This window comes from Triturus cristatus, chromosome 2_2, assembly GCF_964204655.1.
Source record: "Triturus cristatus chromosome 2_2, aTriCri1.1, whole genome shotgun sequence".
Lineage (NCBI taxonomy): Eukaryota > Metazoa > Chordata > Amphibia > Caudata > Salamandridae > Triturus > Triturus cristatus.
The window spans coordinates 757,569,554-757,596,545 of record NC_140582.1 but is presented as its reverse complement, the minus strand read 5'-3'; the positions used below and the strand labels follow the sequence as shown (position 1 = coordinate 757,596,545).

General features: G+C 41.7%; 1 protein-coding gene across 8 annotated transcripts in view; it reads left to right on the top strand.

Moving 5' to 3' along the window:
- The window catches only part of ZDHHC2 (zDHHC palmitoyltransferase 2), a 555,886-nt gene that overhangs the window by 277,420 nt on the left and 251,474 nt on the right, over window positions 1-26,992 (top strand). The gene's annotated exons all lie outside the window — the stretch shown is intronic.

Genomic DNA, 26,992 nt, shown 5'->3' with positions numbered 1-26,992 from the left:
AATAATTGCAAATATGCTCAGCTGGAGGCCTCACAAGGAGTGCAGTCATGCGCAATTTAAGTCTGCAATTCTATATCAATTAATAGGACACCATGTACCCATTAAATTATGTAGATAATCTTGAATATATTAATTTTATTTTCTAATTTATAATGCTTTCATGCCCCATTGATGAGACTGATTTCTAATACAGATATGTTAATGATTAGTAATTGTATCCATGGAGTTAAGGCTGAAATAGTAAATATTTATAATGTTGCTGAAAATGCGTGATTTTGAGTCAAGTATATTGCATGTGATGTACTGTCATTGTACTCTCCCATCCCTCCCCCACACCTCCACGACTGATCTATGCAACCAATCGGCAGCTAACGATCTTACGTACCACCTGGTTAATACCTGCAGCTTTTCAGGTCGAAATGGTATAGGTAAAAACACATCTGTTTCGAAATTCCAGTCAAGGTGTGATGTTGAGCAATTATATCATCTCATATTAGTAAATGGCTGAAAGGAGTAGTGAGATTCCCCCACGAATATTCAGAATCCCTTTTCCAAAACTATATCCTCTGAATATCTCCAGGGCTCCTTTCTCGCGTTTTGTTCTATCACAGATTCTATCTCCTTTGTTTTATCATCTAAAAGTAGCACCATTTTGTAAAAAGCACGAAGAACGTTTTCAGTCTTTAATTATAATGCACTGAGGTTTAGAGCCGTGCAGGCTAAAGTATTGAACACAGCGAGCTTTAAAAAGCAACAGTTAAAATTAACGTTCTGGAAAAATCCCAGGGAAGAACGCTCAAAGGGGTCTTCAAATCCTCTTAGGTAGCAGAGAATGCCTGAGCTTATGGAATGGGCGTTCCTCGCGGAGATGATGAGGTAGGTGAGACTGTCCTTGAGTTTACTAACATAAGGACAGTCTCGCCACCTACCTGCCACCTTACTAACTGCTATACAAAGTGGACTCGTTTGGTAAACTCTCAATGCCGCAGATCACTCAGAGCAAACTGGAAGTGGTCGAGTTGACCTTTAATTGCTCGGCAGGTAGTAGCTAATCTGCAACGGAAAATACACCATTTTAGGCGCCTTGTGAACACCACATGTATTGTTTGTAAGCATGTATTTGGATTCTTGTGACCAAGGGCAATGCAGCATTATACAGGGCACGTGTCCAATATTATGACCCATGGCACAAGGCAACCTGAGGTCAACCAAGAGTAGAAGGAACTATCTATGGTTTCAGCATGGCGGTGGGGTTTATGACACACCAACAAAGAAATTGACTGTTACACGTAAGCTGTCCTACCATCTTCCCTCTTTAGAGTGGGCAATTGGATGGCTCTTTTTTTTGTTTATCAATCTGACACCGTTAGACAGTAAAAATAATAAAAAATACCCCCCACACCATGGAAAAAAGCTGTTAATGTTGGGGAGTGTTATATTTTTTTGTTTTGTGACAACCAGATCCGAATATGGGAGTTTGTTGTTGGAAAAGAAAAACCTTAAAAACTTTTAAAAGTTTGGCGTAGGTATTTGTTACCAATGACAGACACACACAAAACCTTTATATGGCTTCAACGGTTCATAAAAACCCACAGAGTTCCCCTAAAGGTTTTCCATGAAATCTAAACTTGGCGGGCAGAAAAAAAGGCAAGTTGCCTGGAAAGTTAAAACGGATAAAGCCCAAAATCAAATAAGTAGCTTAAAAGAGTGTGAAACTGGTCAAATAGTTGACACTAATATACAAATAGGGGCTAAAATATGTACTTATATGGCCAAGTTATACAAAGACGATATTACTCCAGGGTTGGTAAATATAGAGCAATTTTTAGAAAATCTTGAACTCCCTTTATTGAGTGTACATCAAAAAGACTCCCTTGCTTTAGAGGTAAGCGAAGAGGAGATTAGGATACAAATGAGACGGATGGCAAGAGGGAAGGCCGCCGGGCCAGATGGCTTCCCAACAGAAATTTACTCTTCCCTCGAGGTTAGTATAATACCTATGCTTAAAAAGCTTTTTAATGCTATCTTGAGGGTAGGGGAGGATCCTCCGACATCTTGGGCTGAGGCAACGATTGTTTTAATTTTAGAACCAAATAAGGATCCGTTGCTTGTGGAGTCCTATAGGCCCATATCCTTGCTGAACGTAGACTATAAAGTGTTCACAGGGATATTGGCAGCTAGGGTTTCAAAGATAATTAAGAGTGTAGTTCATAAGGATCAGAGGGGCTTTGTTCCCTGAAGGCAACTCAATGAATTGACTTTTACAATGCTCAGCGTAATTGATCTGGCTGAATCTTTAAATCTCCCTGTGACAGCAGTGGCAGTCGACGCCGCTAAGGCGTTTGATCAGGTCCACTGGCCTTATCTTTGGGAGACTTTGAGAACTTTCGGTTTTCCCGAGAACTTAATAAAAGCTGTTGAGTTAATATATAGTGCACCTAGAGCCAGAGTTTTAGTAAATGGGGAGTTAACGGATTGGTTTAATATACAGCGAGGAACCAGACAGGGATGCCCGTTGTACCCCCTTTTATTTAATATCTATATTGAACCTTTTGCAGCCCTAATCAGACAAGATATTTCCATTTTTCCTTTTAGAGATAAATATTTGGAGGTTAAACTAGCTTTATATGCCGATGACCTTATCTTGTATACTATTAATCCTAAAGAGGCTATACCTAGTCTGATGACTAAGGCAGAATTATTCGGGTAGGTCTCGGGATATGGCGTAAATAGAGATAAAACTGAAATTATGGAGTGGAACCAACTTTCTCCAACCTCTGGGGCAAAAAACCAAATGAGATACCTCTGTATCACAATTACTCAGAAGTTACTTGATGTCCCAAGGGTTAATTGGAGGAGGATTAGCCAGGAAGTATGGAAATTATTGATTAGATGGGCAAATCTCCCTCTCAATTTATATGGTAGGGTCAACTTGATTAAAATGATCGTACTTCCAAAGTTTACCTTTCTCTTTAACACGATACCCCTTCCATTTGATAAAGGCGAAATTGGAAAATTACAGGGAAAGATCAGTAGTTTTATTTGGGCCTCGAAGGGCTCTCGTATATCTTGGAAGAGGTTAAGGAGAAAGCTGGAGAAGGGAGGATTGGCTCTACCGGATTTTTGGTTATATTTACATGTCTTTCACTTTAAGAACTTTAGGATGTTGTTAAACAGACCAGATGATTCTGCATTAGGTTACTTATATGGGGCAATGCTTAGTGATCTAGGCGAGGAACATTGGCAATTCCTTTTTAAGTTCGGGGACCCTAAATTTTTGTAAAAAGTTAGATTGAAGATCTTATTGCAGGCAGTGAAGAATTGGGTGTATATCCGGAAAAAACTTGGAATATCTTATCATTCAGATCATGCTCCAATTTGGGGTTCCCCCGGCACCCCTGTTTGCTCAGATGATAGCAAGCGGGTATTTCAAGATGGGGAGATCTGAGAATAGGAACGGATCTGGATACTTGGGAGACTTTGAAAGCATGTACTATGGGACAATTAACCAGATTTAAATTTTATCAACTCTCTGCTTGGTGGGAGAGGCAAAATTGGGTGGAACAGATGGATGATTCTTGGTTAATTCAAGTGATGAAAACTGGCGGTATTAAAAGAGAAATTGCTCTCTGGTATCGAACTCTCATTGAAGCGGAAGATGACATAGACCAGGACATTCAAAAGATCTGGAATCATGATGTCTTTAATATTAATCTAACTGAGACTTGGATGACCTCATTTGCATTGCTTCGAGAGATAGTTAAACCTGCCTTTTTAAAACGTAACCATCTTTTTACCCTATATCGAGCAAATTGGTCCCCAGTAAAACTTACAAAAACCACCGGAAATCAGTATATGTGTTCCAGGTGTCAAGATCCCCTAGCAGATGATTATCATATGTTTTTAACCTGCCCAGAGATTACTAATTACTGGTCGGACTTATGTGAATTCCTGTCGGAAGTAACTGGAATTCGGATAAAAGTAACCCCCTCACTTATATTTTTTGGAATCCATGATAATTCTGTTTTTTTATACAAGAGAGTGGCAAGATTAATATTTTATGTTAATTTATTGGGAAGAAGAGAGATATGCAGAGCCTGGAAATCAGCAATTCCACCCCTTTTCTCAGAGCGTAAAAACAACATCATATATATCAGTCAACAGGACATGGCATGTGATCCAAGAAGTCAGAGGAAAGTCTGGGATATGTTGGTTGACTGGTGTCAGAGGAATGGGGTCCAATGATTAAGCCAATAAATAGCTGTCGGTCTTGGTCCTCTTCTTCTGTATGCTATGCTCAAGAAGGGTTGGAGTGGAAGCAGCTAGATTTCTTGTGTGGAATGACTCTTTTCCCGTCCAGCTTTCGCTAAGGGAAAGGGAGTATTGCCAACAAGTTAATTGGCAGAATGAGGACCACAAAAAAAAAAAGTTGAAGGATGTGAATATCCTCTACCACTCTGATGGCCTTTACTCCATCTGTCAACCTCTAATTCAGGCTGTTGGTTGTTACATTTTTATAGGAATATTGCTATAATATTGCCCACTGTGTTTTCCACCAACTAAGAAAGATCTCTACCAGAAAAGTGTGTGCTGTGACAAAACGAGCAAGTAATGGACAAACTTCAATGTAAACTCTCACGTCCCCCGCCTCCCCTTCCCACCCCCCCCCTCGTATCTGCCCTGCGAAAAACATTGCTGAGGATAAAGGCCTTAGAGGGGAATATGGAAGGAGATAGAGAAACACCGGGCTACATTCCTTTTTGTGGTTTCTTGCAAATCTTGGCATAGTCTTTAATCAAGTAGGCTCAATTCCATCAAGACACGCTTTGGAGGAAGGGAATCAAAAGTAATATCACGAAGCAATTCTCTGGGAAAACAGGGACAAAAATTAGAACGCAAACAAATGTAAATAACTTCACTGCACCTTCTTGATAGATGTGCAGAACCCTTGCTTGCACCAGGAACATGGCCATGAATGCCAGTGATAACACAATAGAAGATTGTAGTACTGAAAGTAATTGTGGAAAATGCACACACCAACCAGGAAATAGCACAATCCGTGTGAAACCAAAAAGGAACAAAAACAGAAGCACAGAAATGAGTGCCGGCGAAAGCAGCAGACAACAAAATCTCAACAAGGCACACAAATGCTGAAGTGCATTTACACAATGCTGTATACTGCTCTACCAGATGTGCCTTGTAAGTTCTATGTGTAAATTATAAGTATGCTCCCAGACCTCCAGGTAATTTCTCTTGCAAATACATATCCTGCTGTTATGCAATGCACCATTCAGACCTCCCTAACACAATGTGGTAAGTATAACCTACTCATTAACCCTTTCCTTCATACTGTGTGGCCTTGTTGAGGTTTCTTAGTGCCCAGGGTTGGATGGGATGGCCTGGTTAGACCGTATGAGATGGGTGGACTCTCCCTGCCAGAATTTAAAATGTAATATTTGGATTGAACAGGCCCAATATTTATCCTATTTAGTCGTATAAGCTTGCAAAGATAGCAGGCACACTCTGTACCTTGTTAGTAAAGACCAGCGCTCAAAAAGGAAAGATATAGCTGGGACATGGTTGGTTAGGCCTGGTGAGGAGGCGCAGGCTGAAATCTTTACTCTCTACCCTCTTACGCAGAAACGATGCCCCTGGGGCACTGGTTACTATTAAATCCAGCTATTATTATTTAAAAGATCAAACCAAGCACATACCCTTTAAATTATAGGCACTCATTATTCCACTTCTGGCACCTCCAACAAGAACACTAGATCCACACGTCATGTGCATCGTATGATCCTGAGCACGTCAAATAGATGTGCAAATGTGGAGGAGTGGAAGAGGATTTCAAAGACTTCTCCTGGTTTTCAAGTCCACAGAGCCCATAGGTCAGGGGTGATGAAAGGGATTCCAAAGGTAGGCTAGGAATGCTACAACAGAGGTTAAAGGTTAGATGCTTCAACCAAATATAATGAACTGGAGGAAAGCTGGCAATCGGAAGTCAATCCTGCAACTTGCCTTAAGACATTTGAGCATCGTTTGTCTCAGTTCTGTAAGGTGAAAATCCCATAAATGCAGATGGCGGTAGTAGGACTCAAAGCTTGGTCCTGTAGTACCACTTGAATGTTCCTCTTTAGAAAGATGATGGGCTGGGTGCAGTCCAGGCAGGGTATGCTAAGAACAGTGTGTGTTAAATATGCATTTAATCACTGGTTTCTCTGTTTGCCCAATAACTGCAGTTTGAAAAACAAAAAGTATTTATTATTGTTAAACTTATGCCTAAATGCGTACAACCGCCAGCCCTTCTTTCCAGCCACCCACTTCTTCAAACCCAATGCAACCCTCCATAAAAAGTACAAAATCAAACGACGAACACCATTATTTATTTTATTAAAAACAGAGACCAACCCATTTGATTTGTCACTAGGATTGTTTAAACTACCTGCCTCAAACTTAAACTAAATCTAAAAGGAGAGAACTGCTGTTAAGTTTTTAGTTCGCCTATCTCATATAAACATTTCACATAAATGTCCAAATGCAGGAAAAGACATTCTTTGTCAAGACTGCCAATGTCTATTTATAGCTCAAGCTATGGCTGGTAACATTTGTAGGACAACAATTTCTTGTCAAGGACGAGTTCGCCATTCCAGAGAAGTAACTGGCGAGTTTGTAATGAATATGAGACCATCTATTCCTTGCAACACATCTACTTCTTTTTCAGCATGATATGATTATCCCTTCATCACTTGGTGAGGAGAGATTTATGTCCGGATATTAGATAATCTGTAAACTGTCGTGAATACTATCCGTGGTACACTCAAGAAAAATAGTTTTTAATGACTTTATTGTACGACAGCTAGCATGACTATGTTGCTGCACTAAGTAAGTTATATTAATACTGTATTCAATTATTTTGTTCTGGCACTTTTATAAAGCTTTCCATACCCATCGAGTGGTATTAAGCACGTGTTTGATTATTGAATGAGTATGAGTATGAGATACCGTCTGTATCTTTTGTATAGTGCTTTGTAACCCTGATGAGGTCACAGGGCTCTTAGATTGTGTTCCGGGTCCTATTATGGACTATGTGGGAACGGCTGGTTGCAGTGTATGAGGCTTGGGGAGAGGTAGAGGTGGGGCGGGGTAGAAGCATGGTCTTGGGGAGGATGTAAGGACAGATGTAGGCGTGCATGCAGATACATACGATGTTTGTGTATTGATTGTTACACAAAGGTTGCAGTGTTGTTGTGGTATTGTCGGTTAATGAACGTAACTGGCACTTGTTGACTGCCCACGCTGTAAACACCAGGTAGTGTTCATTTCCATAGTATAGGAGTGTCATCTCTAGGGTCGTTGAGGCCTCTACCTTCTGAGGGAAGTAGATGGCAACCAAGGTAATGTTCTCATTGTGCTGAAGGTGCCTTTTAGTCACAACGTCGACCTGTTAAGAGTTAAGAGGCCATAATCACACCCAAATTGTTTTAATTCTCTTGATGTGTTGGTGGTATCCAATTTACTTAGGCCAAGTTGCAGTTGGCTCATAGTTTTTGTAAGATCTGCAAGTTAATATCTACATATCTGGGTGCTTGTTTAATCCCCTGAGTTATATCTTGCACTTGTTATCATTTGCTGTTTATTTCTGTGTAGTTTGATTTATAGTGGAAAGCTTTAAAGTATGAGTGCTCTGTGTGCTTAGGACAATGTAGTTGTCGTTGAAGGCAGAGACTTAGCTGGTGAACTACTACTTATGGTGGTGGAGCATCAGTATCTCTGCACGCGCTCGGAGAAGCCTACTTATAACCAAATATATGCTTTGCTTGTCCCTGATGTACATGTGGAAGATCACTTATTTACATTCATGCATATTTGAACCATGAGCCTGGGGTGTGCTTCATGTGACTGCTTAATGTGGTGGAAGGTGAACGGTAATTCATTCATTTATTAATTGGGGCGACTGATGTGTCCTGTCAAGGCACCAGAAGTCCTCTTGAACTCTCAAGCAGCCTAAACATATGAGCTACTTCATAAAGGATTGTCAGGTGTGCTGTGCCAGTGAAGCTGAGTACGGATCTGATGGAAAAGAAACTTTCTAAATCGGACTTTCTCAGCCTCTGCTGCACGTTCCAACTCACCATCCTTTCTGGCCTTTCCTTAGCTTGCGATTTCTTCCGCCGTGGACTGGCCCGCTGTATGAGAACGGCCGCGGGTAGAAATTGGCATGGTCAAGAAATGGTCCCTGCTTTAGACATTTGGACAGTGAGAGGAGCAGTTGCTGTCCAAAGAAAACATAGTATACTTTCAGATTTGTCTCCTGTGAAACATATGAACTGGAATTACTGAAGAAAGTACGAAGACCACAGATGAAGTAAGTAAAATTGGTTTATTACAGAGAGTCCTCTCACGGAGCAGCCGCTCCGATCCTCAGCAAAGTTCTAATCCGCACATCCCCTACTCTAAATGCAGCCCAGGTCTATTCAGCCCTTTCCTGACCCACCTAGACTATCTGGAGCCTCTGCTGCTCTCCAGCTCCTGTCATCCAAAACCCAGATAGTCAATCCACAAACCCAGCAGAGGCCTGCTGGATGGCTGAGCAAGAAAATACCTACTTTCCAAAAGTGGTATTTTCAAACACAGAATGTAAAAATCACCTTCACTAAAAGATGCATCTTCTTATTCTAAGTTCAGGCATTTATTTTCCTACCTAGTTCCCAGGGCCAGTTATGTTTATAAGATGTTATAAACAAACTCCCCATTCTGTCCTATGGGGAACAGGTAGCCTTGCAATAGTGAAAAACGAAATTGGTAGTAATTCACTATCAGGACATGCCACACACACCAGGGCTCCTTTTTATTATCTAGTCTTTTAAAAATTCAACTGTTGTTTTATTTTTACAGTGTGCTAGCATAGAAATTCGTTCTGCTTACCCGCACTCTCACTGCATCCGACATTAGCTTGAAGGCATACGTCTCGCTCAGCCGCCATCTTGGGTCAGTTGTGCTTGAGCACCTGGGGGAATTGGGGGAACTGGCTATAAAATATGCGCGCTGCGAGGATGCGCCGCCGGACGCGGCCAGGGCTCACGGTGCTGCCCAGGGGCATGCTGTGCGCAGGGTGTGGAATAGAGAAGAATTAGGATTTATTGGTGAGACCCTGACTAGATGTCATCATGTGTGGTCGGTACTGGATAATATTGATAAGATCTGTCCAAGCTGTAATTTTGGTTTTGTGACTTCACAAGACTTTTCTACCCTTCCCCTGCGTATTTCTCCTGCTCCTCCTTCTTCTCCTCTGACCGTACATACTATTAATGCTGCTCTGATCAATGCGCGTTCCATGGTTAAGCACGCATCGGACATATTTGAGCTCTTGGTGGATAGCCAGCTTGATCTTTTATTCATTACCGAAACCTGGCTAAATGAGTTTTCCGCCCCGACTATTTCTTTGGCCATCCCTATGGGGTTTAAATTTGCCAGGATGGATCGAAAATTAGGAAGAGGGGGTGGGGTTGCGGTTGTCTATAGAGAAAGCTGGGTTTTTACACAGATGAATTGTCAGGAAGTGATGGAAAGCGAAGCTCTTGACCTTTCCCTCTCTATTTCTCCTCACTTTTTGCTGGGTCGTCCAGCTCATTTCTTAAAATGTTGGATGAAGTTGTAGCACAGAGATCCCTAAAACATTCTAATTACATTCTGCTGGATGATTTTAATATTCACCTCGATTGTAGAGAAGCTCCTCAGACATTTTCCTTTTTGAGTCACTGGACTTTGCCCAATTATCTCAGTGGATCAAATGCCCTACACACATTGGAGGGCACATTATTGATAGGATTTGTTCTAATTTCCCTCTATTAGTGTCTGACCCTCTTCCTGTTACTTGGACTGATCATTTTTTTATTCCTTTTTCTTGGTCCATTCAATCGTCCTCTTTCTCTTCGAATATACCAGTGGGTAGACTGCCTCAACGTATTGAACCAGAGGTATTTCAGAAGATCTTAGCTGACACCCGCTTGGGTTTGCCAGGGAATCTTTCCGAAGCTGTGGATGGATTTAAGTTTTGGCTGTCAGGTGCAGTGGAGAAATTTGCCGTTCCACCTAATCGTAAAAGAGCTAGAAAGTCGCCATCACAACCTTGGTTCTCTAGTGAACTTAAGTTGCAAAAATCTGTCTGCAAAAAGATTGAACGGACTTGGTGACAGGCTTACAGTCCTCTAGCTAAATCAGCTCTTAGAAATGCTCAGAGGGTATACTACTCTATGGTGTAGACAGCCAAGGGGGTTTACTTTGCGGAGCGTATTGCACAATCTAAAAATAATTCCAAAGAAAGTTTTTCAATTGTGCAGAGCTTTCTGGATCCTAGAGCTGAACAAAGGCCCTTACCAGGCTCGAATGATTGGTGTGAAAAACTTTCAGCCTTTTTCTGCAATAAAATTAAATCCATTCAGGATAGTTTGGGGCCCTCTAGTCAGTCTTTGGTGACACAACCTCTCTTCATTGGGGTTAAGGTAATCATGGTTGGTCCATCTCTGACTTCTTACTCTGCTATTTCTCTCTCAGACACCTTGTCGATACTTAAATAGTTGAAGTCAGTCTCCCCTACTGATCCCTGCGGTGCTAGGCTTCTAGCAGCGGTTGCAGATACAGTTAACCCGGAAGTAAAAAATTTGGTGAATCTGTCTCTTCAGACCGCCTCGATTCCATTTGAGTGGAAGCAAGCAAAACTCCTTCCATTACTGAAAAAACCCTGTCTCGATCCTGTATGTCCAGCCAGCTATCGTCCTATCTCCCTCCTTCCGGCTGTGGCTAAGATCTGTGAGAAAGCTGCCCATAAACAACTCTCTGAGTTTGTTGAGACCTTGGGGGCTCTCCACCCTGCCCAGTCCGGTTTAAGAGCTTCTCATAGTACCGAGACAGCTTTGGTTGAGGTGACTGAGGCGATTAGAGACTGTCTGGATACCGGCGGCAAAGCTGCACTTGTGCTTTTAGATCTCTTGGCCACATTTGACACCGTGCCACACCAACAACTTTTGGCGCGGTTGGCTCATATTGGCATCTCGGGGCAGGTTTGGAAATGGATCGAATCTTTCCTTGCTAATAGATCGCAGCAAGTGTGGTTGCCGCCTTTCTCTTCTACCCCGCGCAGTTTGAATACAGGGGTCCCGCAGAGTTCTACACTTAGCCCTCTTCTTTTTAATGTTTACATGACTCCCTTGGTTTTTTTAGCTGAGGACCTGGGTGTGAGAATTATAGTCTACGCTGATGATACCCAGCTCCTCTTTACATGGAGCAAATTGGACTTCTTCCCTACTATTGCCAGGACATGCCTTGCAGAGGTTTTTCAATGGTTAGCTAAGGCCCAATTAAAGTGCAACGAGGAGAAATCGGAAGTGCTTCTTTATGGGGCCTTTCCCTCCAATTTTAGGGAATATATTTGGCCGGTTGGCTTTCCTTTGTCGAGTGCCTCAGGCTGCCCAGCTAAAAACCTGGGGATCTGGTTTAGCCAGGACCTGAGATTCATGACCCAGATCAGCAAACTAGCGGGGGCGTGTTTTGGTATGCTCAAACGCCTTAAGAGGTTCTTGCCGTTGCTTCCCAAAAATGCCAAGGAAATGGTAACACGGGCACTTATTTTGTCCAGGCTGGATTATGCCAATGCTTTGTATCTTGGACTTTGGGCCTACCAACTGAAAAGGTTACAGATTGTACAGAACGCAACGGCTAGAACCCTATTGGGCTTGCCTGTCAGATCTAGCGCCAGCCAGAACCTTCGAATACTGCATTGGCTCCCAGTTGAACAGCGAGTTCGGTTTAAGGCCTTGGTTTTGGTACATGGTGCTCTCTATCAGACTGGGCCTTACTACCTCAGAAGGCGCTTTTCGTTTTATGAGCCTTATCGGTAGCTTTGCTCGAAGGGTCAATGCCTCACGGTGGTCCCTAGGTTCCGTCTGATGAGGCTAGGTGGCTGCTCTTTCTCAGTGAAAGCGACTAGGGATTGGAACACCTTGCCCTTTGAGTTACAGAACATGGATAACCTTAGGCTATTTAAAAAACAATTAAAAACGTTACTCTTCCATTAATTGCCTTTGGGGCTTGAGTTCTTGGTGGTACATAAGCGTCCATTCCTCTCTTGCTATTTGGCTCTCGTGCCGGGACACTTTTTTAGTATCTGTGCGCGTTACAAAATGAGGTTAACATAACAGAACATGTCCTACCTTTCCCATACACTGCACCCTGCCCGCAGGGGTACCTTGGGCCTACCTTAGGGGTTACTGACATGTAAGAAAGGGGAAGGTTAGGGCCTGGCAGGTGCACTTTAACAAACAACATCTAAGTCCGGTGGTCTACAAATGGGAGATAGGACTAAATTACCAGGTAACAAGAAGTGTACTACAAGGAACCCAAAGGCAAAGAGAAAATACCTTTGCGAAAAATAGGATTTCCATCAATTACCAGAGTGGTCAGTGTCATCATTTGGATCTCCTTCCTGCCCTCCACTATCCCTCTAGATCATAGAGGATAACCATGTGGAACAGGTTTCGACCAGGTAATCAAGGTCATAAGGGAAGGAAGTAAAGAAAAGACCAATTCTCATATAGTAACAAACATAATAAATGGGTGATGGAATTTTTTGTGCAGTGCGTGTTGGTAAAGTTAAAAAGGAGGTAGAAGAGAAAAACACTTTAATTCCAGATATCTCTTCTAATCCTCTTCTAATCCTGGTGAAATAGCGCAGAAGCAGCTTTAAAAAAATAGTCTGCCTCACAATACGGTCGACATGTTTCAGCCTTATTAACTATTAGTCGTAGGCTTTCTTCAGGACCTCAACAGAAAACTGTATTGCTACTGCATTACCAATAAAGTGAAAAAGTACTATTATAAAGTTGGAATCAATACAACCTTATGAGTTATCGTTCCTCTGTACAGGCGGAGTGTCTCTGACACCTATAACAGAAAAAACACATTGTACTCAAACATGAAACAGTCAAAAAGTTCCTATAAAAAGTACCTTTAAAAACTACCAATCAAATCTTCATCCATACCGTGGGACCTCTAGGTTCAACCGTGGTCACATATATCTAAAAATTATATATGTTCAACAAAAACATCTTTCAATTTACTGATGTGCTCACCCATCTTGTACGAGGATAAGACCTCACCCGGTCACAACTCAGGTATAGGAGGCCCCGCCCTATAAAGAGAGGGAAATCGCTTTTTAGCGGGAGGAAACAAGAAAACATGCAAATTCAAATCAGTCCCTCAAATTGTTTCTGCCATTTAGATTTCTCCAATTTATATGTCAAACATAGACTAGACACGACTCTTTGAACAACTAGAATTAATATTGCAGAAACCAATGGGTGTGTACTTTAAGACCCTGGATTGCGGATCTGTCCATAGTAACTCGCTTAACACATACGCTATGTCCCTGTCCTAATAATCCAAACAGCCCACAATTGGGTACAGTTATCAATAAATTGTATGCTTATACAAAGAAATGACGTTATTCAGTTGGAGTTGATTTTTCATCTTTATTCATATATGCAACCGCCAACGTGTTTCGTCCAAACACGGACTTCTTCAGGGCTCATCAAAATTCTTTTATGTCTCTATTAGTCGGATGTTCATTGTGGAACATATTTAACACAAACTGTTAGTGAGTAAGATTATGCAGACATCGTCCATCTTATGTATCCTTTAAAGTAGTAGGTAGATCAGTACACGATATTCTTCCGTCTCGAAAACCAGTCACAAATCGTGTTGGGTAACTTTAAGTAGCGCTCACCGTCAAGCACGCTTCGCGTGAGAGCGTTTTACAGGAAGCGTTTGGTATCTGGCATAGCGTGGCTTGAAGTAAATACAGCACAGCGTATTTACGATGCCCAAACTTTGTGGAACCATTAAGAGGTCTCCCCGCGTAAATTAACTCTACACTGACCTTTCTTTCAAAACAAAAGCATGAGTGACCGTTGCGTTTCTGTGTTCGAAAGAGCAGGCGTTTAGTGATTGTGCTGTTTGGATTATTAGGACAGGGACATAGCGTATGTGTTAAGCGAGTTACTCTGGACAGATCCGCAATCCAGGGTCTTAAAGTACACACCCGATGGTTTCTGCAATATTAATTCTAGTTTTTCAAAGAGTCGTGTCTAGTCTATGTTTGGCATATAAATTGGAGAAATCTAAATGGCAGAAACAATTTGAGGGACAGATTTGAATTTGCATGTTTTCTGGTTTCCTCCCGCTAAAAGTGATTTCTCTCTCTTTATAGGCCAGGGCCTCCTATACCTGAGTTGTGACCGGGTGAGGTGAAGTCTTATCCTCGTACAAGACGGGTGAGCACATCAGTAAATTGAAAGATGTTTTTGTTGAACATATATAATTTTTAGATATATGTGACCATCGTTGAACCTAGAGGTCCCACGGTATGGATGAAGAATTAATTGGTAGTTTTTATAGGAACTTTTTGACTGTTTCATGTTTGAGTACAATGTGTTTTTTCTGTTATAGGTGTCAGAGACACTCCGCCTGTACAGAGGAACGATAACTCATAAGGTTGTATTGATTCCAACTTTATAATAGTACTTTTTCACTTTATTGGTAATGCAGTAGCAATACAGTTTTCTGTTGAGGTCCTGAAGAAAGCCTACGACTAATAGTCAATAAGGCTGAAACATGTCGACCATATTGTGAGGCAGACTATTTTTTTAAAGCTGCTTCTGCACTCATTTTTACCAGGATTAGAAGAGATATCTGGAATTAAAGTGTTTTTCTCTTCTACCTCCTTTTTAACTTCACCAACACGCACTGCACAAAAAATTCCATTACCCATTTATTATGTTTGTTACTATATGAGAATTGGTCTTTTCTTTACCTCCTTCCCTTATGACTTTGATGACCTGGTCGAAACCTGTTCCACATGGTTATCCTCTGTGATCTAGAAGGATAGTGGAGGGCAGGAAGGAGATCCAAATGATGACACTGACCACTCTGGTAATTGATGGAAATCCTATTTTTCGCAAAGGTCTTTTCTCTTTGCCTTTGGGTTCCTTGTAGTACTCTTCTTGTTACCTGGTACTTTAGTCCTATCTCCCATTTGTAGACCACCAGACTTAGTTGTTGTTTGTTATTGTGTTTTACAGGGGATTTAGTCCGTGGCTGGTCTCTAAACATCCCTAGGACCCTCCACCACATTATTTGTTTTAGAGGTGGGTGTACTTGCCAAGTCGTCATGGCAGTACCAGACTGCACACAGGCTCTGAAATGGCAGGCCCGAGTTACATGTACGGGCTGTTTGTGTGGGTGGCACAATCCAGTGCTGCAGCCCACCAACAGCATTGGATTTACCGGCCCTGGCACACTTAGTGCACTTTACTAGGGACTGACACATAAATCAAATAGGTCAATCATGGAAACACCAATCCATAACACATTTTACCACAGGAGCACTGGCACTTTACCACTGTTCAGCAGTGAGAAAAGTGCGCAGAACCACTAAGCCAGCAAAAACAGAGTCAAAACCGAGAGGTCAGAAAGCAACAACTCAGGGGAAAAACACCAAAAGATGCCAAGTCTAACATGGTTTATGGCCCGGAAGCACACCAAGGCTTCCTTTTCGATAGTAGAGTAATTGTACTCTGCCTGCCAGAGAGTCCTAGAGGCAAAAGCAATTACTCTTTCCTTGCCTCCAGAAATTTGAGAAAGAGACGCACCAAGTCCTTTCATACTGGCATCAGTGATCCGGATGGTTTCTTACCCTAGGGTCAAACATACCTACACAGGGTGCATTAACAATAGCTTCTTTTATAAGATTGAAATCGGCTTGACACTCTTCTGTCCACTCGAATGTGACCGTTTTCTTAAGTAAGTTCCTAAGGGAATGGACCTGTTCTGCAAACATTTGTAAAATTTGGCCATGTATTCTACAAGACCCCAAAATTACTTGAGTTCCTTTTTGCTTGTAGGTGCAGGTGAACATTTTATGAAATCAATTAAAATAACTTTAGGTGTGATACCATCTTCTGAGATTGTATGGCCCAGGCATTCCACTGACTTGACCCCAATTTTGAATTTGTCCCTTCTTATAGTAAGTCCTGCTTTTCTTTCAAGTTTGTTAAGTAGTACTTCAAGAAAATTGTTAGGTTCTTCTTTAGAACTGCCATAGATCAGGATATCGTCCTGAAAGCATAGAATCTTACCTGAATTTCGTAAGATCTGTTGCATCACCCTTTGGCACACAGCAGCTGCAGATGCCGAACCAAAAGGCATTCTGCAAAACTGGTATGCTCCAAAGGGTGTAATAAAGGATGTTAAAGCCTTAGACTCAGGGCGCAGTACCACATGATGATAGGCGGATGAGAGGTCCAATACACTAAAGTAGCATGCACCCTGCAAAACACTTAACATTGCATTGAACTTAGGTAAGGGGTGCCTATTGATCCAAATATTTGAATTTAAATCTCTTAGATCAACAAATAGACAAATACTCTTTGCCCTTTCCTTAGAAGTAATAAGAATGGGGGCCAACCATTCTGCACATAAAAAAATGTCAATCACTCTTGCTGGTTTTAGCCCATCCAGCTCTTTTAAGACGGGATCTCTCATAAGTAAAGGCACTGGGCGGGCTTTGTAGACCACAGGTTTGGCTCCAGATTTAAGTTTGATTTTGTGAATGAAGTCTTTGAATAAACTCCGATCACTAGTGAAGACCTTGAGAAATTTGTCACAGATGCTCAAATGGACCTGTCAACCAAATATACTCATTCTTCTGCATTGGGGTCAAGTTTGATTCCCAAATCCCTCTGGTGTTTCCACGCCACTAGGTTAGAACCGTGTTTGGAAATGTACACTTTTTCCAGTGTGGACTTGTCCTTAAAAGTTCTATGCATTAGTAACATTCCGGACAACAAAATAGGGTCTTTATTATACTCTCCAGGACTTGTATCAGGGGTTAACATATAAAAAAATTTATTTTGGAAATTCTCCTTAAATGTGGCTTCATTTATCAGAGTATACGGGGAGAAAGAGTCTGCAAATATTTTGAAATTAACCCTATCTAAGGAAATTTCACACATGGGATATGTGGTGTCAGAAGTCATGGTTGTGTTGGAAATTTGAAATACATACTTCTTACTTTCCACAAGATTTGCTTCACTAACCATGTGTGTCACTTTGTTCCCTATATAACTGCAGACTTTGGCAAAATGCACTCTTTTATTACATTTCCTACAGTTTACTCCTCTGGCAGGACACTTATGGTGATTAGCCAAATGATTGGCATTGCCACATCTGAAGCATTTGAATTTGCTACCATCAGACTTTTGTTTGACATTACTTACATTACCACTTTTATCTTGTTCATTCTTATCCATCACCTTATTTTCACATTCTGCATTAGTAAAATTGTTTATCATATTTGTGTCTAAATGTTCTTTTATTCTCTCATACAAAATGCAGTGTGTTCAATACTTTTAGCAATGTTAATGGCTTGAGGTAGATCAGGATTTTCTGCCAGCAACCTTTCTTGAATTTTCTTATTGGAAATACACCTTACAGGTTGATCTCTTATAAGAGAGTCTGTAAAAGTACCAAATTTGCATGTGGTGGATAACCCTTGCAAGGCTGCAATATAAATAGTAACTTTTTCATTCCTTCCTTGAATTCTTGGAAATAAATTGTGTTTCTCTAGAACGATGTTTTATTTTGTCTCCAAACTGATCTTCATGTCTTTTCAGGGTGATGTTGTAAGCATCCAAATGTGCATCTCCCTGTGCATCATCTTCCCCTTCTAGCTCAGTGGTATTCATTTCAGGTAGATCATCAAAAATGTCTTTAGCCTGAGTTCCCAAATTATGTAAAAGTATATGTTGTTTCCTGACTGAAGAAAATCTGTCCTCACCAATAGCAATGGGATAAGATTTGAAAAGCTTTATTCACCGTTTCCTCAGAATATTTGGTTCACACAAATCTTTCAGGAAAGGTGGAGGTTGTGACATCATGAAAGCTGACATATTACCACTGTGTAAACTATTCACAATGCAGGAACAAATGAGGAAAAAACTGATGTGAGCAGAGGGTTGAGGAAAATAATAAAGCACCAAGGATTGGATCAGAAGTGATTATGTACACCCATGTTAGACATCAAGGAATTGTGAGGAGAAAATACGAAGAAGCATGGACCAGAAAAGGCTAAACAGAGCACCGTCTCTCAAAATTCCAAATGGATGGAAAAAAAGAAGAAAATAAGAGGATGCTTCAACAAAACCGGTACATTATTGTCAATTTCCCTGAGTATATAATTTGTAATAAAGAGCGAAGCGGAAAGGTGAATACTATCAACACCCAGGCAGACTAGCAAAAATCAAGCTCACCATGAAGCTATAATATTCAGGGAAAGGCTGGATAAGTACATGGAATGGCACTCTGGAGTCAAGTCTCTTTGGAAGGTTACCAGAAGAATGACGCCAAAACAGCTAGCAGTGCCCCATGATTAAATGCCACAGCGGTGACAGTGCAATCAGGGCTCACCTTTAAAGTGTGAAGTCAGTAGAAGGTGAAGTACAATGCTACCGAAAGTTTAGCCCGGTCGTGAGGTAAATGCAGCGCAGCACTGGCAGGATGTACAAAAGTAGCTGGTGCGTTGCCGGCCCCGCCCAGGGGCGTATCGCAAGCAGGAAATGGAAGGACTATGATGAAGGGATCCGAGTAGAGTTGAGCGTCCTTAGGTGAGGAGAACTCCGGCGTGAAATCTTCACAGGAAATTCGATGAAGAAAGCTCATCGACGACAACTCCAGATAAGGATGCCTGAAGACAGGAACTCTGGCGAGACAAAGGGGGAGAGGACTCCACGCTGCCCCCACACAGCAATCGTCACCAAAATGAAGAAAGTACGAAAACCACAGATGAAGTAAGTAAAAGAGGTTTATTACACAGAGTCCTCTCATAGAGCAGCTGCTCAGATCCTCAGCAACGTTCTAATCCACACTTCACTCCCATCATTCTAAAATCAAGGAGAGCGCAAGGCTAAGGAGCTAAGGGGGAGGAACAAAGGGAAATTGAGGAGACCAAAGGTTAATTATTACAATTACCTTGCTGTGTTATTTGCCCTTTGTCTCAAAATAGATAGAGCCATTTCTTTGTGCTTGCCAGTAGTAAAGTTCTGGATGTCCGCTAAATAGTGTATGTCCTAACCCAGATGTAAAGCGTCAGCTTCAATTGAGCTTGTATGCAACAGTCTTAAGAGGATCTGTGATGGTGAGGTATTTGATCTACAAGTCTTTGTGTGCTTGAGTTTGAACATGACTTTTGTTGTTCATTTTATGTATTTTTAAAGTATAGGCTATTCCTTGTGCATATATGTTCATAAATAGTGCAGACGCCTTCCACCTTCTCTTACCCATGAGGTTCGGTGGCAAGTGGTGTGCTGTTGTGGTATCCTACCTTTTTTTAATGTGTATTGTTCATGCACAGGAGTGGCTGAAGTACTACAGTAGTGTGTTATGAATGATATGCATGAAGGATGTAGACTTCACCAGGTGAGATGCTTGTTCCAGTATTGCCTGGAGAGTGGAGATTTCATTGGGTGGGGTGCCCCATTTGCAGTGTGTGCATGTAGAGTGTTTTCTCCATTTCACAGGAAGCCCAATACTGTTGTCGTAAGTGGTTGAGGCATTCTTGCTGTTGTTACTCTTCATGAAGAAGGCATGCTTCACGAGGTAGGATGATCATGGGGCGTGTGTTTGAATAGTACATAATGCAGTGGGTGGGATATTTGTTGTGCTGTGTTACGTGGAGTCTGCAGAATCCACCTGGTGTGATGCTCACTGTGCTGGATAATGCATCTCAACAAACGTGAATTAGATTTCTCTGCCCCTTTGCATTTGTTTTCAAAACCCACTGTATTATCCAAAAACCTATTGTCGGGCAACCCAAGTATTTGGCATGGAAGTTGTAGTTCTCTGGAGGTTAAAAAACGCCTCGCCCCAATTTTTCACAATCTAAGTATTTTCCTTCACCATCTACCTACCTTCAGTGTCTTTCTAATTTGCAGAACCCACAGGATATTGCAGCATGATTCATGATTTCTTTTGTCGGATATTAGGTGGAAATTTTGCAGCTTATTTTTGTGACTTTGTGATATTTTTGCATTACCTTTGGCTCAATGTACTAACTACTTTTGTAGCTGCAAAATCCTTCAATTCACAAAATCAAGGGTTTTGCAACCAATAAAGCAAAGGTTACAATGCACTGGTGAGTTGAGAAAACCTTTCTGATATGCAAAGTGCCTTTTTGGGGCCCGTTGCTTATCTGAAAGGGAGCATGAAAGGCAAGTCCCCCTCTCATCGTGTCTCTCAATGAGATGGATCAATGATTTCAAAATCATTGATCTGATACAGAAAACTGACATTTGTTTGTATCTCATTTGGAAAATGGAAGATATTCCTGTGAGACAGCTTCTGCCTTGTGAGTGGTGGTGGGTGCGGGCACCAGGAGAAGTGGACAAGACAATGTATGATGTCCCAGTGTCATTCTCAGGTTGACAACTGGGAATGCAGAGATGGAGATCTACTGTCCATCACAATCCTCTATCCTTACATTTGTACACATCCGAGAGCGCATCATAGGGTTGATTAAAAATAAAGGAGTGGCTGAATGTGTCACACATGATATAACGGTAAATAGAAGCTATGGGTCAATGATACTTTGTATGGAAATGCGCTTGCCACAAATCTATGCAATTTAGGAAAGGCTATGCTCATAAGAGCCAACAAAGTTGAACAACCCTCACAGTTCCCCGTGGAAATGCTGCATGTAGAGAGAAGACTCTTGGGGGCATATGTACAAGCCCTTATCGCCACCACAACATCACTTTTATCGACGTTGTGGTGGCGATAGGGGCTTAGCCTTATTTACAAGGCAGCGTTAAGCCACTTAACGTGGATTAACGCTGCCTTGTAAATAAGACCCCCTTTCACGCTATGGTTAGCGTGAAAGGGGTGGGCAGTCGATGTTACGTTGGGCAATCAACAGCATACATAGGAGGCAGCACCAAAATTATGACCAGGTAAAACCTGGTCTTAAGTTGGCTAAACAAGGAGAAATGCAGAAATGCATTATTTCTCCTCGTTTTTGCTTTTCTCATGTGTGCTGCCTTGTGCATTAAGCAGCACACATAAAAGTGATAAAATGGATTGTTTATGTGCAGGAAGGGACAGCTTCCTGCACATAAACAATCCTCCCCTGCATGCAGACACCCTTGCACTATGGTGCAAGGGTGCCTGCATTGCCCATACACTGCTAAATGTAGCGCCATCACAGGGGGAAACGCAAGGCTGCACCATATCCTTGGAAATATGGTGCAGCCTTGCGTTTCAAAAGTGGCGGAGTGAGGCGTTAAGCCATGACGGCTAACGCCTCACTCCGCCACTTCTATTGTACATATGCCCCCTAGTCTTCTTGGTGTTGGGGAAGGAGAGGAAATGAGGGAGGCTATGAGCTCCAAGCACTCCGATCAGTATGTACCAATTCTAGAGACTTAAGGATCACATTATCCACCTCTTCTAACTCTACGTACCTTCCTAGATAGCATGTTCACCCCCTTCTTTTTCCTTCAGAGATATTGTGCTTTCCTTGGTATGATAAATAACAAATGCATGCAAGGTAAGTTTCTGATGGAATGGAACAACGGAAAAAACATTTTGCCCAGTAACTGGATTCTTTTTTGTACTCGTATGACTGTCCGTGACACTTTGATTCAGTTGTCCGAAATCGATAACAAGCTCAACTCAAAGTGCCACAGACCTTTATAATAGCTAAGTGTTCCATGTCAAGATCAAACGCTACTTATTTCAAACTTAAAACAAATAATGACAGTTGAGACATGCTGTTAGACACAGAGAAATGTACATTGTATTACGCATATCATCGCAATGTTCACTTCTCCATTCATATATACTATCTGTGACACTTTTTTTGAGAACATGACAACTCAGGAGGAATGAGACACAAATGTGTCCCTGGCAATTTACAGCCACTGCATGTCAATCAGACCCATCGTGCAAGGGCTTGGGGACTGTTAATTAAAATTGTCATGTTCAGTTTGTTGCCTTATTCACTAGAGGCTGTTGTAATTTCTTGTGCTTTTTAAAGTCATGTTACACAAATCTCTCATTGTAATGAGGAATCTGAATAGAGCAACGTGCTAGAGTTATTCTTACTGTGCTTTTGTGTTGATGTGTATTGAAACAACATCTGCTGATTGACATCTGCAACTATGGGAGAATGTATGATTGCTCCATGTTTTTTGCCCACTCTTCCAAGGAAGAGGAGTGTGCTAGTGCTTCTAGAATGTTGGTGTGCATTCTGATTTCCCCCGTTAAAATGTCGCTTACTGCTGAAGAGATAAAATGTTCACATGCCATTCCCTGCCACAAATATTGCAGCATGTGCAATGAAAAAAATCTATAAATCTAAGACTAAAAAGTTCTGCATCTGCTAAAACTATTTCAGTGACACAAGTGGAAGTTTTGCATAATGATATGTGCATCATGTGGAAGTTTTGAATAATGATATTTGCATCATTTGGTCTCTCTGAGACAAAGGCATTGATTGGGGATATCAGAAGAAGTAAAATCCTCTGACAGATCTTAGGAAATACTACACAGAGCTCAATATTCACTAGCATGCTTTTGAATGTGAAGATTGCACTTCAGCACTGTGGGAAAGTCGATAGTTTTTTGGGGGTGGGCAGTCACCCAACTCAAGGAACAATTAATGCTAACCTGGCAGAGTGAGTCCCAAAAGTCACTAAATTCACCCACTCTCAAGCCACTGGTAGCTATGGCAAAGAGCAGACAGACTTAACTTAGGCAATGTGTAAATGTTACGCAGGGCCAAAACAGTAATAAAGTCAAAATATCAAACAATAAAAATCCCAAAATGAATTAGAAAAATAGAGTACATTTTAATAAGCAAATAACACCAAAACATAAAAAATCCAATATGAGGAACCAGAGATCTGAATTGTAAAGATTTACATGAAAATAGCACCAAAAACCACTAAGCATCAATGATAGTCAATGGACATGTTAGAATGGGAACTAGGTGCAACTTAATTTGGATGCCCCAAGCTGGTTCGTCCCAATCACAGGGTTTGCCTTCTGACTTACTCTTTTATTTATGAAGCTCAAGATCCTCCATTGGTGCAATCCTGAAGCTGTATTCAGCAAACCTGTATCACAATCGGACAATGTTGTGGCGAGGACCCATAGACGCTATGAAGGTCATGAAAGTTAAAATTTATCTTAAGTCCAGGCTTTTCAAGATTTCAGGAGCAGCTCCTCTGTGTCAGGTCTAAGGCTCTGAGGGCCTCAGTGACAGCACTTAGGGGCTAGGACTCACTTCAGCCGAAAATAACAGAAGGGTTCATTCCAGGTCCAGTTTTTAAAGGTTAACTGGCCTCTTCAAGAAAAAGGTCTCTTCCAGCCTGTTGTGTCCATGCAGAAGGTCAGACAACTGCCCACTTCTAAGTGCTGGGTGCAGTTGTCATCAGTTCCAGCCATTCAGATCTCTGCACAAGTTACAGACAAGTCCAGTTTTCTTTTGATGTTCTACAGGTCCAGAAAGTGATCTGAGGGGCTGTGGGTGAGGTGTTAGTTCTGTAGGTTTCACTAGTCACTCGATAGGGTTGACTCCCTTATCAATTAGAACAATAATCCAGGGAGCAACACTCTCCACTTTTGCAGCATATCCTGTTTGCCTTCCTTTAAATGATCCCACATTTAACCATTCTAAGAGAAAGTTACAGATCTGATAGAATCTATGGCACCGAACCTTTCTCTTTGCCAATCAGGAGTTTTGGGGAAATGAGCAGACCCCCTCCACCTAAGCTACACCACACTGGCTCCGGGGCCAGAACCCCCTCCCGGTGATGGGACCACGCTGACTACAATGTGTCCTGGGTTTAAAGAGTTCCCCCTTGCCATGTCTCTCCTATATTAAACTGTGAATGGACAGACCTCGCCTTTGCCCCATTCAAGTTGATGAAATTCCTAGAGACTTCCCAGAAGGCCTTCCTGAGCTGATAGGGATCACATGTCCCACACCCAGCTCATCCCTTCACCAGGCCTAAGCCATTGTTCTGCTCAGGGAGGTTTTCAAACCTCATTAAGATCACACACTGACTAGGCAGCCACTGGCAGGCAAATGCAAATTAGCACCCAGGAGTTTTTTTGGGCAGTGAAAAGGTAGCTTTCTAAAAGTTACTTTTCTTCAATATTTATTAGAAATATACCTTCACCAATGAATTGGAGTTTTAAGAAATATGGAAAATATATTTTGAATGATTATTCTAGCTGTTTCCTGTGAACAGTTACTGATTAAAGGTTCTAATCTGTACTTTCACAATTCCAGATTCCAGCTACAGCCCTGCCATTGAAAATACCTTTTGTGCTCTAGTCACTGGAGAAACATGGCAACTTTAATTTTGCATATTGTTCACTTTTAAATATCAGACACCATACCCTGTGCGCAAAAAGGTGTACTTAGGTGGGACTTCTTTATATTTAAAATCAGGGTTTCCCACCTGTCAAAAAGGATTATTTTGACAGGGCTAACGGCAGGGGTTTAGGCTGCTGCAGTCACATGTAGACATGATAGGCCTGAAGCCATATTTTACAGGCCAACCCTGTGGCTGGCATAGTAGAGGCTGCAGTCCACCGGTGGCATTTAACTTCCAGGCCCTAAGTTCATTTTCTACACCATATAATCGGGATTTTTAGAGAAGTAAAATCAGTCAATCAGGATTAAGTCAATTTAACAAGCTAGAGATGTTGCGTTCTTTACATGCAAATTAACCAAATTAGAGATTTTACATGCTAATTTGTTGAAAGGGTCCAGAAGAAACTGTTAGGGAATTATATATTTTAACGGTGAAACAAACTAGATGAATATTCTTTCTTGCAATAAAGAATATTGCTCTCATGTTATATTGGTGGCTGTAAAAAATCAAGTTCAATAAGAATGCATGCTTCTTGGAACAAAGAAAGATGTTTGATTCATAGAAAATGAGATAAATGTGCATAACAATAGCCAGGCACACAGGATTATCCAGATCACTGATAAGTATTTGAGGTTGGTCTGTATTACAGAGTTAACTTGTTTCTATCCAAACACTAGTCTTAGGCATTCACCAAGACAAGAGAAGGTAAAACGCAACCTCGTCAAAGTTACCATTCTTGTCAATTTAATATACCTACAGTAGATAGAGACAGGGTGAATCTGAAGAGCTTAGGTGCAATGCCATTGAGCAATTACCTGTTGGACTGGGTATGTCTAAAATATTTTTCCCTCACATCCATGATGTAAGAAGCATAGAAATTTACACTCACGTTAGGTATATAGACAGTGTAGTGTCCTAACATCCATCATAGGTTAAAAAAAATCTATTTTGGGTCTTTTAATCTTGTGATAGGAAGCTAGCCAAAAATGAAATAAAATATACCCTGTTCAACTCTCAAATTTTAACTTGCCCTGCCAGTGTGGATTAATTCCATACTTGTATAACTGCTCTAAGTCTGAAGAGGGACAAAATGTCCGTGGCTAGGAGCAGAATCAGGGATGAATCATGCCTCATGATTGTGGTTTCAAACTATTGTGTCAGGATCCTATAAGAGACCCTACTTTAAAGAGGAAATAATGGCTGAATAGCATGCAACATTTAATAAATCCTACAATTGGAGACAATGTCAGTATAGGTTATTTGAACCATAATGCCATTTGCTATACAGCTTTCATGAGTGGGTTTGCACCCATGATCTGTCATTAAGAAAATTGATTAAGGGCTTCCCTTTCCTCCCCCTAAGTAGAAGCATTTTAGCTCAGTTTGCCAAAAAATTAACTAGACACTCATGCTTTGCCAGAGGGAATTCCTGAATTATGATGTTGCTTTCATTCATATTTCAGGAAGCATATGAAAACTGCTGCTATTGTATCTCTCTAGTTTCTCTTATAAGGAACCTTGCAAGGTATTTTATAGTTGCAGTACAGATCCCCAGCTACCATCCCTGCCAAGTGCCACACATCTCCTTTTAGAATAATGCTTTTTAAGCATTTTTCTGCATCACCACAAGAAGTGAAATTATTACGTAGTATTTGGGACTTGGCAGGGTTGAACAGCATACGGTGTCTTATTTAGTGAAGCTGAAACTGCCATAGGCTCATGCCCGCCATACTCCTTGAACACCAGTCTGCTATTACATTTGAAGCTCCAGGAAGATATTCCGCTGTCACCGAGACGTAGTGGGATAGGCAGAACGTCCAGAATTCCTTGGCTAGGTCAGCCAAGGCCTTTGATTTTGTTCCCCCAAGGTGGTTGATGTATCGGACTGCCGATACGTTGTCCATCTCCAAGAGCACGCTTCAAGATGCTTTCTCTTTTGTCCAACATCGGATCGCAAAAGACCCTGCCATTAGTTCCAGGCAATTGATATGGAGTTGACTTTTGTCTGCCGACCACTTTCCTCTGGTAAAGGAGTCCCCGCACCGAGCCCCCCAGCCTGATTTGCTGGCATAGGACTCTATCACTAAGTCTGGTTCACAACTGAATATGGCTCTTCTGTTCCAGGCTTCCATATGGTCCAGCCACCACCTCATCTCCATGCGCACTTCCTCCGTCAGGGGCACTTGATCGGAGTATTGTAGACCTTTGCGGAGGTGCGAGGCTTTCAGGGGCTGCAGCGGCCTATAGTGGAGCGGGCCCGGGAAATCGCCTGAATCGAGGAGGCCCACCAACCGGGCGATCTGTTTCAGAGAGATCGAAGAGCGGGCCAAGACTCGTTTCATTTCCCTGCGGATCTTGGTCATTTTCTTTGCGGGAAGACTCAAGGCACGAGAAACCGAGTCTATGACAAAACCCAGGAAGGTTACCTGCTTGGAGGGTGTCAGAAGAGACTTTTTGGAATTGATGATGAACTCTAGGTTTTGGAGAAGGTTTACTGTCTC